Source organism: Panthera leo, chromosome A2 (assembly GCF_018350215.1).
Source record: "Panthera leo isolate Ple1 chromosome A2, P.leo_Ple1_pat1.1, whole genome shotgun sequence".
Classification (NCBI taxonomy): domain Eukaryota; kingdom Metazoa; phylum Chordata; class Mammalia; order Carnivora; family Felidae; genus Panthera; species Panthera leo.
The window spans coordinates 154,279,084-154,297,328 of NC_056680.1; the positions used below are offsets into that span (position 1 = coordinate 154,279,084).

At 45.2% G+C, this 18,245-nt stretch overlaps 1 protein-coding gene and 1 non-coding gene across 2 annotated transcripts in view; one reads left to right on the forward strand and one right to left on the reverse strand.

Moving 5' to 3' along the window:
* The window catches only part of TMEM178B (transmembrane protein 178B), a 358,912-nt gene that overhangs the window by 224,065 nt on the left and 116,602 nt on the right, over nucleotides 1-18,245 (forward strand). The window lies entirely within an intron of this gene.
* On the reverse strand, nucleotides 14,656-14,740 carry TRNAR-UCG. The gene has a single exon. It is a non-coding gene; the product is annotated as a tRNA-Arg (tRNA).

The following is an 18,245-nucleotide window of genomic DNA, read 5'->3' on the forward strand; positions in this document are numbered from 1 at the left end:
GCCAGGCAGCTGGTAAAGATTTGGAAAATTATTCTTAATCCAGGGCAGGTCCTGGTTGGGGTGGGAATACAAACAGTCTGGAGGCTCTTTTGTTTCACCTTTATCTTTTACCTCCCGTGAGGAGCCTGCGATTCCACCCAGGGCTGCTGCATCAATAGCAGACAATGACATGAACTGCTTGGTTCGCACAGCCTCAGTGATTCGGATACCAACCATATCAGCACGGCTGCTCTGGAGGGGCGGCCTGGATAAGGGAGGGGAAATTGACGTCAGGAGACCGAGAGTCTGATCCAGCCAGAGGGGACATGTGGTGCTGTTGGGAGGTGGGTGGAGGGGGCAGTGCCACCTGGATGCTCAGCTCAGCCTTGTCCTCCCAGGTCTCCTGAGAAGGCATGGGGTCCTCACCTCCAGTAACCACCACCCGCCAAGGGCTGTATCCGCTCTTTATCTTCTCTTCTGTCTCAGCACCTGGCTCGGAGGATGCTAGAAATGGTGCTGGGTCTTGGGATGTGGGAGGTGCGGGCCGGCGTGATCAGGGTGCCTTTGCTCATGGTGTTGGTTCTGTACAAGTGGAGAGCCTGCCCCCCCCCCCCCCCCGCCCCCATCGTGGAGGAGCTGAGGGTGACAGCTGAGAGGGCTGCCCAAATGTCCCACACTCCTAGAAACCCTGCCAGCTGAGGTTTCCTGTTTATGGTCTCTCTCTTCTCCTCCGTTTTCTTCACTGCCTTATTTCTCAGTCCTTAGAACGCTTTCTGGCACATGGTAGGTGCTCAATAAATATTCGTTGAGTGACTGAATGATGCCTTCTGTGTCTGTCCTGATTGACATCTGAGAAGGTTCCCAGGGCTGAACAGAGCAAAGGGTAGGGAAAGGCCAGTTTCAGGCTCGGAGCTTTCCGAGAATCCTATTGACCCCATACGTTGAGGAACATGACCCAGACTGCTCCGGGATCTGGAGTCCGAGCGCCTCCCATCGTGTGCAAACTCCTGGCAGCTTGGCTTTAGGGCAACAGAAGCAACTGAAATGAGGGGACAGGTGGTCAAAGATGAGAAGTTGGAGGCAGGTCCGCACGTAACGTCTCTGATGCCTGCACCTGCCTGCTCCTCTCACCCCTGCCCCTGCCCTCTGTGCCTGGAGCTCCTGGTCTCCTGCTTCACTCTCCCCTCTTCCCTTCCCAGTGGCTTGGCCTGTCCGTGGGGGCTTGGCATGGTCTGAGGCAGAATAGGGTTCCCTTAACTCTCTTCTTGTTGCCTGGCATCTTGCAGATCTGTGGCTCGTTTGCACCTTTGGGGGTTCTGGAAGAACAGGAGAGAGGAACCCATAAATAGACCATTTTGCCGCTCTTTAGTAACTTCTGTGGGGGGAGAGGAGGCCATGAACACCGCCATCAGACGGTGTGCAGCTTAGGATTGCTACTTTTTTCCCCTTTGAACTTCTCGCTGCCTTGCCTCTCCCCCATTAGCACAACACCACGGGAGCTTGTCTGCATAAAGACGTGTCTGGAGTCGGCACCCAGGGTGGCTCAGCCAAGCCGGCTGCATTTCAGAGGTGCGGTCTGAGCACCCGGTTAGAGGGCCTGAAAGACAGTGCACGTGCACCTGTGTATCCTGGTGGTTCTGCGGCACGTGCTTTCTTCTCCGGTCAGGGGACACTTGATCATTTTCCTCCCAGTGTCTCTGGGAAGAGCGAGCCGCTCTGTGCTGGAAGTTTAGTTCTCTACAGGGAGCCATTACTTTGCTGTTTAAAGAAGGCTTTATGCTCTGCAGCTTTAGATCATTTCACATGATGAAACACCATCTCACTACTGACAATTGTAATTTAAAATGTTTGACGGTCTTTTCAACTGAAAAAGAGTAATCATCACTTGCCACAGGCAGGCTTGGAGAGCCGCTGGAAGAATCTCGTTCTCGGTGGGGTCTGCACTGTGCCATTTTCTCCTCTACCCCATCCTCGTGGTCTTTCCAACCTCCTCGGCTGCTCTTCGCCTCCAGGCCCCATTTACCACCTTCAGTGCCGTCATCCCCGCTGTCGCCGTCACCTGCACCCACTCCCGCCCACGCAACACCCTGTGCTCTATTCCTAAATCTCTACCTCCTGGCTGTCTGCCTCCTTTTCCTCATCTCTTAAAAACCGGGAATCTGAATCCTGGCCTGCTGGCTTTGCTGGAGGGACCAGGCGGTGGGAAGTGCTAGCTCTGGGGAGAGACTGGCCAGGAGGAGAATGTTTATTGAATGACAGAAGCCGGGGTCCACCTCTGTCCTCTGTGTGGCCTTGGGCACTTACTTAAAGGTTGTGGGTCTCTGTTTTCTTCCCATAACGAGGCTAGTGCTACCTACCTGTTTGGGCTGTTTTGAGTTTCAGAGCCAATGTCGTGAAGTTCCTAACATAAGAATTGGCTCAGTTAATCTCAGTTTTATTATGAAGCTGATATCCATGGGACACTGTATTTCAAAGTAATGTAGGTTGTATAGATGTATGGTTTTTCTGCTCATATTCTCTTGTTCACTGAACCTCATGTTCTAAAACTCTCAGCACCATTGCTCCTGCCCCACTGTCTCCACCACCACTAAAATCAGCAACAAACTCTTAGGACTTATGTGCCAGGGACTGTTGTAAGGGCTTTATATGTGTCTACTCACTTCATTCTCATAAAAACCCCATGATGTATTCAAATATCGTTAGCCTCATTTTCAATATTATTACCTTCATGATAGATGACCCAAGTCTCAGAGATATTCTGTAATTTGCTCAAGGTCAGAAAGTTAATGAGTAATGACGGAGCCTCTGTTCTGTCTATATTTTGGCTACGTCTTTCAGATTCTTTATGCGTGTGCTGTCTGTGTTTGTATCTGTCTGTGTGTCTGTGGATATGTTTCTATATAGGTCAGTGTATTTTTTGTCATTTCGACAAGGAGGAGGCCATGTTGGCCTTATTAAAGACTTGAGGTCTGTTGCAAACAACAGAGGTAGAATGTACTCCAGAGACATCTAGCAGATACCGCAAGATGGCTTGGTCTTTTTAAAACCAAGGTTATTTTTGAGATTCTGTGATGGAAATGAATTAGGGTAATAAAGGCAAAGGGAAGTCGAGTTTTGGTCACGATGCAGTGAAAACCTTCACTTAATGACCTTATTTGGTTAGAGGTGATTACAATCAGTGGAGAAATGCTGTAAATTAGTCAGTTATATAATTGAGCTGTTTCTCAACGTTTCCTTTTACTCACTCCCCACTCTGTTTTCTTCCCTGGAAATCAAAGAAGCATATAAAAGTAATTTGGGGTGTTCAAGTTGGAGGGCACTCCCGTTGTGGCCAGAAACATCTCATTAAGACGGTTACTAATGAGAACAACTGGAACCCTAGAACGCCTGCCCTCTATTTGACATTGGATGGCCACTGAAAGAAGGCAGGGGTAATGTCTATTTTCTTATGTTGTTTAGAGCAAAAGAAAAGGAAAACTCCTTTTTCAGTGACTCCAGGTACCAGCATCACATTGCCCGTGAGGTCTGGGCTGCTTAGCTTTGTGAGTGAGTTTGGGATGTTTGCTACGGTGTGGCATTGCAGAAGAGCAGTGAGCAAACTCTCTGTGGCCCCTGGCCCCGTGGCCGTGGTACACGGTGTGTGCGGAGGGTGGTGGTGACCGACTGCGTGCATTCCACATCTCACAGCTGCCAGACCCAATCCTGGCTGGCTCGTGGTGACACCTCTGCATAAGAGGTCACATTACATTTTAGAGACGGGCCCTTGGATTTTGTATTTTCGAAAACAGGTCCTTGGGAGCGTGTTTGCCTTGGGTGGGCTCCTCATCCATCACAAATAATTGTGCAGTGGGGGGTTCTCTCAACTGCAGGAAGTTGGAGCTGTCTTTGAGAATGTAAGTAGTTATTTCAGAAAAACATAGGGGCTTCCACGGCCGGTGTCAGGGAGAGAAGATGGACGTGTATGTGCGTGTGTGTGGTGGCGGGATTGTGGCCTTAACATGTAGAGCTGCATCGTTAATCCCCTAGTGGGCAAGCGTTTCCATACCCACATCAGAGTGAGCTATGGCAACCCTCTTGGGGCCTCCTTCCCTTTCTTTGGTTCTCTTCCCACTAGGGAGTGGAGGAGCCTGGGAGGGACCCTTTCAGCGGTGGGCAGCCTGGCGCAGCCAGGGAAGGCGCAGTATCTAGTTGAGCTCGGTAGCTGGACTGGGAAATAGACAATGTGCTGCAGTGGCCAGGGTGCAGCGAGGCAGGGGTGGGGCGTCCAGAGCCATGCAGCAGGGAGGGGTGGGCCTAGTAATGTCTCGGGAAACCAACCGCTGGAGGAAGTACGGGTTTCAGAAGTCAGGCTCTAAGTGGGAGGTTGGAAACCAAGGCTAGCCTTCAACAAGAGGTCTAGCAGGGTTAAAATCAGCAGATGAGATTTGAAAAATAAGTTAGTAAGTTGAAGGGCAAATATAAAATCAAATAGAAAGGCAAGGGCATTCATGTCCTTGATGAAAGAAAATTTGAACATTAAGGCAAATTCTTTTCCCGTCTCCCCACATCTCACCCTGTGGGGCACGAACTAGTCCTCGATGCTCTAAGTGTGGGGGCAGGCGATGGAGAGCACTGTCTGAATGGGGTGAGGAGGCAGAAAGACAGGAGCAGGCAGAACCTGGTACAGCCAGACCATCCTGAGTGGGTGGCCTCAGGCGTAGAAACCATAAAACATTTGCTGTCAACCTGGCTTGCGGTCCAAGAGCTGGGCATTCGACCGCGTGATAGGATTTAGGGCAAGCTGGAGACGGGCTTTTTGTCCGAGTCTTGGAATAAGACCAGGATCGAATTAACATGTGAGGGTGGGCAGGCATGATTTGATGAAAGCAGTGCCCATGGTGGACAGAATAATAGCTCCCAAGATGTCCACATCGTCACGTCTGGAACTCATAAGTTCCCTTCCATGGTAAACGTGACCTTGCAGACATGAGTAAGTTAAGGATCTTGAGTTAGGAGGTTAAATTGGATTATCTGAGTGGGCTTGTTACAAATACAAGAGTCCTCATAAAAGGGAGGCAGGAGCTTTAGAATCAGAGGGAGATTTGAAGATGCTGTCCTGTTGGTTTGAAGCTACAGGAGGAGGCCATGCACCAAGGAATGCAAGCTGCTTTTAGGGCCCGGGAAAGGCCAGGAGGCACATTTTCTGCTAGAGCCTCCAGAAGGAGCACAGCTCTGCTGATACTTTGATTTCAGCCCTGTGGGACCCATTTTGGACTTCTGACCTATACAACTATAAGATGATGAATTTGTGTGGTTTTAATCCACTAAATTTGCAGTAATTTGTGACAGCAGTGATAGGAAACTGGTGCGGGTACCAATTTCTTCTGAGATACTTAAAAATTTTTTTTTTCAATGTTTATTTTTGAGAGGCAGAGACAGAGTACAAGCAGGGGAGGGGCAGAGAGAGAAGGAGACACAGAGTCTGAAGCAGGCTCCAGGCTCTAAGCTGTCAGCACAGAGCCTGATGCGGGGCTTGAACTCAGAGACTGTGAGATCATGACCTGAGCCGAAGTCGGATGCTTAACCAACTGAGCCACCCAGGCGCCCTTCTTCTGAAATACTTCTTTTAAAAGCTTGCACTACAAATTTCCTCTACCATTCCTCTTTAGCATAATTGGGTACGTATGGCTGTATTGGTAAAACTTAAGTAACGATTTATGTTTTTGAGAGGAGTAAAATCATGCTTATTTCAGTCTCAGTTAAAACTCATCAGAAGATGATGTGTGTTTCTCACAGGACCCGAACTGTGGCCATACCACCCCCTGTTGGCCCCACGGTGGGTGTCCACTTCAGACAAATATCTAAGGAAAACACAAAATACTCAGGGAGCATTGCAACAGAAAAACACTCAAGTTACAAAGTAAAATCAAATATCATCACTTGATGGAAATTGTGTCTAATAGATTGGTGGGTCATTGATGGATTTTATAAATATTGTATGAACCTGGTGGGTCATTGATGGATTTTATAAATATTGTATAAACATGGTGCATTTGCAGAGAATAGTTTCCTTCCTAGGTGTGTGTGGAAAACCATTTGCTATTTTTTTTTCTGCAAGATGACTGGATTCTCCTTATTTTTCCCATGTTGTACGAATCATGTATCTGTATGTTCTCAAAAATGTGACTGCATGTGAAAGTCACTGTTCCCTTCCCCCAAATCTGGAACAAAGACACGGTCTAAAAAAAAAAAATCACTTGCGGCCAAAACTACCGAGATCAATGCACAGAAACGTACAGACACCTTCAAAAACGCACACATCAACATCAGTGAGAAGGAAGGGAATCGTCTACTTCCTTCCTCAACCCAGAGCTGGTTTTGACCCTGTTTGGAGTTCTCTGTGCGCAAGCTAGAGAGAGGGATGCGAACTGCTTGCTGGTTGTTGTTGCCATGGAAACCGGCAGAGACAAAAGGCCACAAAAATGAAGGAATAAGATGACATGTAAGGATTAAAAAACAAAACAGAATGGGGTTTGCTTTCTTTTTTTCTCTCCCCATTTTGCTACAATAACTTATTAAATGCTGTGGTTAAAGAAGCCAGCGGTGTGGGAAGGGAAGTAGGAAGAAGGAAAAAGGGCCAGATTTTCCTTCTGTCTTGTCACTTGAACTGCATAATCCAATTAAGGTTTCTCGGGGTAATTGCGCCTCACTTTTCCTTTCCTGCAAAGAAAAAGAATCGACCCATATGTCTGAAGGTAGCATGCAAAACTCTCATTTCTCTTTAAGGAAGGAAATAGGACTATTTCAGCTCATTGTGGGGGGAGACCTTTCTAACCAGTGGACTGACGGCCTTCTGATTGGGGTGTTTTCATCTCTAGAGGTCAAGGAGTGACTTCACGCCAGGGCTGAGGTGGGCAGGGTGGCCACCAAGGTCCTCGCCAGCTCTCATGTGTAGCGATTCGGTGATTAATCATCTCAGTTACTCGACATAGGGGAAAGAGGACTGGGTTTCCAATGCATCACTTGCTTTCCTTTTTTTAACCGAGAAAATATGTATGATTCCAAGGCTCCTGTCCTGAGAAGTCCCAGAAATTTTCCCCTGCCTTTCTGCCAGCCCCATTTGCCCTTGGTCTAGAAGTTTCCTACATTTTGGGATTTCAGGGACTTTTTGCCACTTCAGAAAACCAGTCTTAACTTCTCCAATGTCTTCTGGTAAAAATCTATGAATTACATCAAAAATACAACCTAAAAACAAACAAGTGACAAATAAAAGAGGAACGATCGATCTTTTGTTCATTGTTCCCAACCTTGCTGCTGTTGGATGAGTGGATCATTTAGCCAGTGTTTGTCAAACTGTCATCTGAGGTCCACCTAAGGTCTGACTGGTAGAATCCTTTGTTAAAAATGCACATTCAGAAGAATTCATCTGCATGGAGCCGCTTCTCAGACCTTCAGAGTGAGAATCTCTTGGGGTAGGCCTAAGAAATCTGCTCATTTTACAAATGCTCGTTTTATCCTTAAGATAAAGCTCCACTTTTCAACCCGGACGACCTCCAGGGAGGCCAAGAGTCCAGGATGGTGCTCAGTTAGCTCGTAAGTTAGCCCCTGTCTTGAGAAGACAGCTCTTTTGAGTAAGTTGATGACACTTTTCTTCTGGATGGAGAGAAGAGCAAGCTTGGTGTCCACCCTCAACAAGGCTCTTCTCACATATGGACCACTCAGTCATTCCTGGTTTTTTCCATGTGAGTTTCTGAAGTCAGTAAGGTGTGAAACTCTGACCTATCTCGTGTTGTGTCGGGCTCCAGCTTCTCTCAGCTTGACTGACTCTTCTGCCCACCATGGCAGGCTCTCCACGCCGTGGGCTTTTGTTATCCACACCATCGTATCCTGATGCCGTGCCCACTTCCTGTCATCGTCTGGCTTGTCACTGCTCACGTCTGGCTGCTCCTCTTCAAACACATCCTATGCCACTGGTTCTCAAGTGTTAGCTGCTTGAGAGTCACCTGGAAGGCTCGTTAAGACAGGGATCGTTGGGCCCGATCCCAGGGTGTCTGGTTTGGTTAGGTCTTGATGGGGCCTGAGGACGTGCATCTCCAACGGGTTCCCAGGTGATGCTGGGACCACACGTTGAGACTTGCTGCCCTACACTTCAACCACATGGTTGGACCAGGTAGGCCCCTTAAGGAGTCTGGTTCATCCCTGTCCCACTAACAACTCACACCACATTTCACAAGGCCACGGTTAAGAAATAATGTGGTATGTTGAATTGGACATAAAAGCAGACACCCCTGTGACCTTAGACAAGTCTTTGGATTCTGACTGTGAATTTCCAAAGTCAGATGGCCCCTTACAGGGGTCTGGTTGGCACTCCCTGAATCTGGCACTGGCCTATTGTTAGACTCCTCTGTGGCCACGGACTCTAAAGGCAGATTGGTGCCCAGGCCATGACCTTCCTGCAGCTGCCCAGCTCAGAGTCAGGCTTGCTATATGCCACAGCTGTGATGGGAAACTTACTGAAGCCTCTACTCCAGCTCATTCTTTAGAGACAACTGAGGGACTGCCTGCCCATGCCCCTGGACCCCCGTCACACTCCCAGAGTGTCAATGATCTTGGCCTGTGATTCCCAACCTCCTTTGGGAGCAAAGTGACTGCTAATGCATACCACAGAGGACAAGACAGTTTGAATTGTTAGGTTTGGAAATCCAGAAAATACAGAGTATATCAGCCCCTCGCCATATGCTGATCTAAAAGTTCGTTCTCTCGTGTTAATATATAACTGACATTGCCTAACAACGACCGTATTGACGGCAGCGGCTGTGAACACAGAGTTTTTCATTCAGACTTCAGTGCTTTAAAGTTTTAGAAGTTCTGTTCCACAGGCCAGGACACCGAGAGGTAGTGGGGCTCAGGAGCTTATCTTTGGTCACAGAGTTGGAGGCACTGGCCTCTGGTGTCTCTGCCTTTTAGGCTTGGAGCTCTGAACCCCTGGTCCTGTGGTCATTCACCCCCTCAACTCCAGATCCAACTTCTATTGAATGGAAAGTTATAATAGGTTTCCAACATATTTTAGAAATATTTTTACTTAGAAATTTTTTTAATGTGATTTTAAAACTTCTTTAAGCCCATGGCTTATTAGAGAGAGAGCAAACTTGCGTATGTATGTGTGAGTGGGGAGGGACAGAGAGTGAGAGCAAGAGAGACAGAATCCCAAGCAGGCTCCCATGTTGTCAGCATAGAGCCTGACTCGGGGCTCGAACCCACAAACTGCGACATCATGGCCTGAGCCAAAATCAAGAGTCGGACGCTGAACCCACTGGGCCACACAGGCACTCTGAGCCATGGATTTTTAAGTCGAATTTAGTAGGGAGGCCAAAGTATAAAACCAGCAAAAATGGACCTGAAAGGGCCAGTGCCCCACTCTCTCGGAGCCCTGGAGATCCACAGATCAGTTTGAAAACCACCAAAGAGAGTAAAGATTTCAGAACTTTGTGAGTCAGAAGACGGGCTTTCAGCCGTAACTGCTGCTAACTGGCCATGAGGCGTGGAGCAAGCCAGCAAACTCGGAGACTCCGTGGCCTTGGTTGTAAAGCCACAGAGATGGACAAGGGCCCTACCACATCTCTGTCTACGACCCATTAGTTGATTAATGAACTTGAACTAATGGCTGACAAAATGTAGTAACAAAATAGGCTCCTACTTTTATGAAGAGATTAAAGCTAGCCATAATTAGCACATTGCATACAAATGTGTTATGGAAGAAGAGCTTGGAAAGGAATTCGGTCCTAAAGTAAAGGTTACAAATGCACTTTCATTTATTTTTTTAAATTTTTTAAATGTTTACTTATTTTTGAGAGAGAGAGAGAGAGAGAGGGACAGAGTGCAGAGTGCAAGCGGGGGAGGAACAGAGAGGGAGACATTGAATCCGAAGTGGGCTTCAGGCTCTGAGCTGTCAGCCCAGAGCCCGAAACGGGCTCAAACTCACGAACTGCAAGATCTTGACCTAAGCCGAAGTCAGATGCTTAACCACTGAGGCATCCAGGCGCCCCTAAATACACTTTCACTTACATTCCCACTTTGCTTAGGACCCTTACTCCCCACCCTCTTCCTATTTATAGGTAGAAGGTAGCTACATTTCAAGGCAACTCTGGGCAAAGTGGCACAAATTTATTACTAATGGTACCTGAGTTAATAACCGGTTACTTATCAAAATACCCCATGTTTACAAATACATTTAGAGAGGGAGTTGATAATCGTGTGCTAAAATCTTTAAACCCAAATGGCAGTGGCTTGGGATTGGTAGTAAAGGTTTTCTGGAGAGATTCTGGAGAAACAGGACATCCCCTCTACCTTAATTTTGTTTTCTTTTCTGTCTTCGTTAATTTAGGGTTTGGTCTCTTTTCTGGCCAAGCTTCAGTGAAGGTGACACTCTTACAGCACATGATGGAGTTTTCTCAGAATAAACTGGGGGATGTGCAGTAGGGTCATGTTATCCTTTTTATATTCAATTATTAGGTGGTTTTGTCAGTATTCTCATGAGGTGAGGGTTTGGTATAAACATTTAGTGTTTCATAGAAAAGGCAAAAGGAGGTCTGATGTGGCCAGGAAATTAGTATTTATTTTAGCAACAAACAAACAAAAAACCCCCCCAAAAAACCACATAGAACAGATTGGTTTAAATAATTACTAAATCAAATTATAAATGATTACTCAAAATATCCTTGCTGATCATTTTGTATCCAGCACCACTTCAACATTAGATGGGAATTTTTTTTTTAATATTTTTTTTAACGTTTTATTTGTTTTTGAGACAGGGAGAGACAGAGCATGAACAGGGGAGGGTCAGAGAGAGGGAGACACAGAATCCGAAACAGGCTCCAGGCTCTGAGCTGTCAGCACAGAGCCCAACGCGGGGCTCGAACTCACGGACCGTGAGATCATGACCTGAGCTGAAGTCGGCCACTTAACGGACTGAGCCACCCAGGCGCCCCTAGATGGGAATTTTTAAGCTTTACAGAAGAGACCTCCAATTTGGTAGCCTGTAAGAAATCGCCTTTGTTTTCTGGCATGTGGTCCAGATCTTACCTCTGAACTTTTTATTCTTTTATTTTAGTTGAAAGTAGTTTTTGGCCAAAATCGATGATAGGGAAAACAGTAAATGATGCTGTAGAAAATCGAACAGAGACGTACAAAAAAATAAAGACCTAGGTTCAATTTGCTATCCTTTTCAGCAGTTCTTGGATGAGGTGTATCAACCCCTGATAATATCCCATACTGTCTCCTTTCTTTATTTTAGATATATAAATTATATCTCAACTCTTCATTTTAGATATGTAAGCTATATCTAAAATGTCATCTGAAAGATCGATCCCTTTTAGGACAGTATTTTAGCCACCTCCAGGGCTTGACTCATGGACAGTTTTGTGTACAGGTACTGGTTTTTTAGCACCTTATGAGGAGGAAAAATGTGTCGTTATCTGTATTTCTTTCCTGTCCTCACTCCAGCCAGACCAAACAGAGACTTTGGGTTTCTCTGTGTATGCATGTGTAGACACACACACACACACACACACACACACACACACACACACACACACGGAATTAACATTTTTTTTTCTATTAGGAGGTACATTTCTATTACAAAGTAAATTGCTCAGAAAAGAGAGGTGTTGGGGCGCTTGGGTGGCTCAGTCGGTTAAGCGGCCGACTTCAGCTCAGGTCACGATCTCACGGTCCTTGAGTTCGAGCCCCGCGTTGGGCTCTGTGCTGACTGCTCAGAACCTGGAGCCTGTTTTGGATTCTGTGTCTCCCTCTCTCTCTGCCCCTCCCCCGTTCATGCTCTGTCTCTCTCTGTCTCAAAAATAAATAAACGTTAAAAAAAATAATAAAAAAAAAAAAAGAGAGGTGTCTCCTGCCCCATAAGGAATCTTCTAGACTGGGTCCTATGTATGTTTCTTGTGAAACATACAGTATGGGGGAGAATCCTATACTGTGTGTACATCCTGAAAGTAGAGTTCAAGATGACATCTCTTCCCTCGGAAATCCCTTTGGGCTGTGCTCTGTTGGAGAGTAGCAGGCAGTCTCTTAGGATACCCCACAGGCCTGGTGTCCCCTCATCCAGGGAAGAGACCACTGTTGGTTAGCTGCGGATCAGATGACACGGTTGGTTTGTGTTGAGGAGCCACAGCGTGCTAAAGTACTTAACAGTAAGGCCCAGCATCGTGCCCCATGCAGCAGGAGGCTCCTGTCTGAGAGCCATGGTAACAAGGTGCTTCTGGGAGCAGCGGGTTCATGGCTCCCGGCTGGCTCACCACCCGCCACCCCAGCGCTGTCTGCATGGAGTCTTGGTGCCAGGTTCTCCCCTTCTCTCTCTCTCTCCTCTCCTCACCCCCCCTTCCCGACTGCCCTCCTCCTACTCCATCACCCCTGCTAGCAGCAGAATGTGTGATAATGAATGCAACCCAAGACAGACTAGCCTGACAATTTTGCTTTGTCGCAGTAGTTACATAGGAAAGATGATTTCACAAACAGCCTCGGTCATAAAACCTTTTGAAATTTAATTTCCAAAGGGCTGCATCTAATTACCACAGAACTTTTAAAAACAGTATTCATATTAGTTGGAGGCTTGGAGGCGAAAAAGATTTAAACAGATCTAGCCACATTTAGCAACGAACTCCATATTCTTTTGCTTCCTCCTGAGGTTTTTTTTTTTTCTTTTATTAGCCGGGTCTTTTTGTTTTGTTTTGTTTTAATTGCATTTTATTTTTGTCCTAGCTAAAGTTCTGGTTTCTGCTATAGTGGGTTGTTTTATTTTTTTGTTTCCAAATTTTACAGTTGTTTTACTATAAAAATAAGGTCACCAAATCAGCGAATCAAAGCTTCTTCTGCAATAAAGCCCAGATTGTGTGAAGGTGTTCTAAAATCACATCTGAAGAAGTTAGGTCATGTTCTGTATATTGCATTTCACATGTCCATCATGGAGGCGTGTGCGCGTGGTTCTCTGGAGTGCTGGGCTTTTCCGCGAGCAGGCAGGGCAGTGAGGAGGCTGTGAAGGGAATGCCATGCCGACTGGGGGAGTCAAGTATTAGAAGAAAGACAGGTTTCTGGAAGAGAGAGACCATCTCTGGGCCATCTTGGCAAATTGTAATTTAGAGAGGGAGAAGCCTGAAATTAATCTAATTTAGACTGTGGGAAAAATGCAGCCATTCCAGAAAGAGTGTGGATAATTTCAGGCTGAAAGCAAATTTTAACTGACAAGAATATCTTCAGCCTAGTTAAGCTAATGAAACCTTAACTAGGTTACAAAGAAATCAGAATAGGAGAGTTTGAAATGGATCTGTGAAGAAAAGGAACAATTTCAGATAATGTGTCTTACCCTGGGCGGGAGGCTGATTTTCTCTGAAAGAGAATAGCTTTAGCCTAGTTAAGCTAATGAACCCTTAACTAGGTTACAAAGCCATCAGGGCATGAGTCAGCAGAATTGCCACCAAAGAACCTATCAGAATCCCATTAAGAGTGACAGGTAGAGTTCATGACAAGGTACCAGGGGCATGTAGCGTTGACTGACGAACCATGGTGCGTTCCCACATGATTGACACTCAGGCAAAGGAAACAGGCCCACAAATAATATGGCAAAACCTTGGATTGAGAGTAGCTTGTTTTGCGAGTGTTCCGCAAGACGAGCCAACATTTCACTTTAACTTGATAAACGAGCGATGTCTTGCAATACAAGTAGTACGTGACGCTGAATGTCACATGACCACAACTGAGCCAATGGTTCTTCTCTCTCTCTCTCTCTCTCTCTCTCACTCACTCACTGTGGGATTGTGGGTGATCGTCTCCCATGCTCAGATGCTTGGTCTCAGGCCATGGTGTTTGGCAGAAATCGGTGATTTTTTCAGAATGTTGGAAGGTACCCACAACTGGCAATGGTGTATTTTTTGTCACTTCAAAGCACCTATGGATAGTTCTTTGCTTTTCCATACAAGAGTAAGCCTAGGAATGCTTTGCTTCATTCTAGGTCAGGCTGCCTGCAGATATAGACCCTTTCCTCTGCTGCCTTATTGCCAGTTACTTTAAATACAGTCTGTGACAAGAGTTTATTAATATGTAGTGTAGTCAACATCCGTTAGTGATAGTGAAAGTCGTCCTACATAATAACCCTCCTCTCTCTTGTCTCTCTCACCCAGCCACGAACGTTTTCAAAGGTAAGTGCAGGTTAATTTATTTTTCTTTATATTTTGTATTTTCTTTGTTATTTTGTATTAAATTACAGTGTTGTAATCCCTTTTATATGAATATTTTTGGGTTGTGGAACAAATCATCTGAGTTTCCATTATTTCTTACGGGGATCTTCGCTTTGATATACAAGTGTTTTGGATTACAAGCATGTTTCTGGAATGAATTATACTCGCAAACCAAGGTTTTACTATAGTTTGAAAACACTTTGTAGTTTTTCCATCAGACTCTTCTTCACTTTATTTCATACTTAATTGATGTTGTTATTGATTCATAGATAATAATGTAGCTTTTATTTATAAACCAGAAATGTTCTATATTTTTTTTAAACTTTTTTCTTTTTTACATTTATTTATTTTTGAGAAAGAGAGTGAGACAAAGCATGAGCCAGGGTGGGGCAGAGAGAGAAGGAGACACAGAATCCGAAGCAGGCTCCAGGCTCCTAGCAAGGTGTCAGCACAGAGCCCAAAGTGGGGCTCGAACCCACGAACTGTGAGATCATGACCTGAGCCGAAGTCAGACGCTCAACCAACTGAGCCACCCAGGCGCCCCAGAAATGTTCTATATTTTTAAGTATTCTATTTCTTTTCTTTTCTTTTCTTTCTTTCTTTCTTTCTTTCTTTCTTTCTTTCTTTCTTTCTTTTTGAGAGACAGAGAGGGGACAAGTAAACAAGGGATAGAAAGAGAGCATGAATTTCAGGAGGGGCAGAGGGAGAGAGAGAGAGAAGCTGGGTTCATGTTTTACCCGAAGTGGGACTTGAGCTCACATCAAGTGGGACTCATAGTCACAAATCATGAGATCATGACCTGAGCTGAAGTCAGATGCTTAACGACTGAGCCACCCAGGCGCCCTTAAGTATTCTATTTCTGATGTATACTTTCTCTGGATCCACCTTGCTCAGATTTTTAGATTGCCAAAAAACATTACATATTTTTAAAGTTTTTTAAAGTTTATTTATTTGGGGGGGGCAAAGAGAGAAAGAGAGAGAGAATCTCAAGCAGGCTATGTGCTGCCAATGCAGAGCCTGATGTGGGGCTCATTCCCACAAACCATGAGGTCATGACCTCAATGGAGATCAAGAGTCAGACATTTAACTGACTGAGCCACCCAGGCACCTCAAAACATTGCATATTTTTAAATGTATATTACTCAAGGGGACTGTTTCAATTTCTTTTTGGTCAACCTGTATCTGCGGGTAGAACAAGTAACTGGTGGATCATCTTAAAAGCAGATAACTCACAGGAGAAGCTAGACAAACAGGAAAGGGATACAGACACACATTGGTCAGGCTCCAAAAAAATTGAGATGGACAAGGTCACATTCAGACATTCAATATGTATGTTTTGAGCTCTTGCTGTGTTCCAGGCACTGTCTGTGGTACTTGGGTTATGACAGTGAGCAAAGCAGACAAAGATTCTGCCTCATGGAGTTTACGTTCTGGTGATGGCAGATAGGCAGTAAACAAAACAGGGAGGTGACTTATCTGCTGTGTCCAAAAGTGTACATTGCTTTGGAAGAAAGGAAAACATAGCAGGCTAAGAGTATGGGAGTGTTGATGGTGGGGAAGAATGTGGTAGGAAGCCTTGTTGGTGGCCCAGTCAGCATGTATTGAGTTCCCAATATTCCCAGATCCTTGAGGAAGAATTATTCTACCCAGCCACCCACGTCTCCACCCGTCCACCCACCCACCCATCCATTTACCCACCCATCTACCCATCCGCCCACCCATCCATCCATCCATCCATCCATTTGACCCATCCCTTCACTTACCCACCCATCTACCCAGCTACCTACCCATCGATCTACATACCCACCCATAATGTGTACCTGGCACTGTATTGGGCTTGAAGATACAGAGATGAATAAGACATAGTCCCCACCTTTAACATACCACAGTTTAAAAAAAAAAAAAAAAGACATAGGGAAACCAGTAATTACACAACAATTACACACAACCAGTAATTACACAAGCAATATTAATATAGGATCCCTGGAAACAACCTAAAGGAGAGAATAAAAGGGTTATTAAAGTAAGAAAATGTAATATATTTTTACCTGGTTAAAAATTTTTATTTTAAATTATGAAATATTTCAGACAAGGAGTACGTAAAATATCCATACATACTTTTTACATGGGTTTTATTTTTCTGATACACCCATAAATACATACTTCCCTGAAGGTTTTATAGTGCTTGAAAACTTTAGGGGACTTGCCCATCCCTCAAAGAATTTCCTCTACTTCCAGGTATGAGACCATTCCTGGGAAGTCCTGCAACATTCGATCCGAGTATACACTGACGTCATTTTGAGCAAATCTTATCGCCATGTGGGTCATAGATGAAGTGGTGTTAGCAGTGCAGTGACCAAAGTTCTGTATCTCTGGAACTGGTCTCCAGAGTGGTTGGAGCACCAGTTTCCTTCAAAGCTAAAAGCCAAGGAAGAGTGTCTTCCATATTGCTTTTACAAAGATTAGCCTAGGGGTGCCTGGGTGGCTCAGTCGGTTAAGTGTCCAACTCTTGACCTCAGCCCAGGTCATGAACTCAAGGTTCGTGAGTTCAAGCCCTGTGCGGGGCTCCATACTGACAGTTTAGAGCCTGCTTGGGATTCTATCTCCCCCTCTCTGCCCCTTCCCTCTGCTAGCACTCTCTTTCTCTCTCAAAATAAATAAATAAATAAAAAAAAAAGATGAGTCTAGCCATAGCTTTTGTAAATGTAGCAAAACCCTAGTGGCTTAAAACAAAAATTATTTAACTCCAGACTTTCTGAGTTGGCAGTGTGGGCTGGGCTCAGCTGGTCAGTTTTCTTCTCATCTTCAGGAGCTCACTCCTGGCATCTGCTGTCAGCTGAGGTTGGCTGAGGGCTGACTAATCCCACATGGCCTCCACTGGAATAGCTGGTCTCTGTCCTGTGGGGTTTCTCATTCTCCCACAGGCTTGTTCACATGGCAGCTTGGCAGGGTCCTGAGAGAGCAGCAGTGTTCAAGGCACCCATGTGCAAGTACAAGGTCACTTTTGCTGCATTCTGTTGCTCAGAGTAATCCATGAGCTCAGCCTAGATTGCAGGGGTGGGGAAACAAATTCCACCCCTTGACAGGAAGGTTTTCAAAGTCACATTTAATTTAATCGATCAATCAATTAATTAATTTTTAAATATAATTTATTGTCGAGTTAGCTAACATAGAGTGTAAACAGTATGCTCTTGGCTTTGGGAGTAGGTTGCCATCATTCATTGCTTACATACAACACCCAGGGCTAATCCTAACAAGTGCCCTCCTCAGTGCCCATCTCTCATTTTTCCCTACCCCCCATCAACCTTCAGTTTGTTCTTTGTATTTAAGAGTCTCTTATGGTTCGCCTCCCTCTCTGTTTGAAACTATTTTTCCCCCATCACTTCCCCCATGGTCTTCTATTAAGTTTCTCAAATTCCACATATGGGTGAAAACATATGATATCTGTCTTTCTCTGACTGACTTATTTCACTCAGCATAATACCCTCCAGTTCCATCCACGTTGTTGCAAATGGCCAGATTTCATTCTTTTTCATCGCCAAGTAGTATTCCATTGTATATATAAACCACATCTTCTTTATCCATTCATCAGTTGATGGACACTTGGGCTTTTTCCATAATTTGGCTATTGTTGATAGCACTGCTATAAATATTGGAGTACATGTGCCCCTATGAATCAGCACTCCTGTATCCTTTGGATAAATTCCTAGTAGTGCTATTGCTGGGTCGTAGGGTAATTCTATTTTTAATTTCTTGGGAACCTCCACACTGTTTTCCAGAGCATCTGCACCAGTTTGCATTCACACTAACAGTGCAAGAGGGTTCCCATTTCCCCACATCCTCGCCAACATATGTTGTTTCCTGAGTTGTTAATTTTATCCACTCTGACCCACAGTGTGAGGTGGTATCTCAATGTGGTTTTGATTTGTATTTCCCTGATGATGAGTGATGTTGAGCATCTTTTCATGTGTCTGTTGGCCATCTGGATGTCTTTGGAGAAGTGGCTATTCATGTCTTATTCATTTCTTCACTGGATTATTTGGT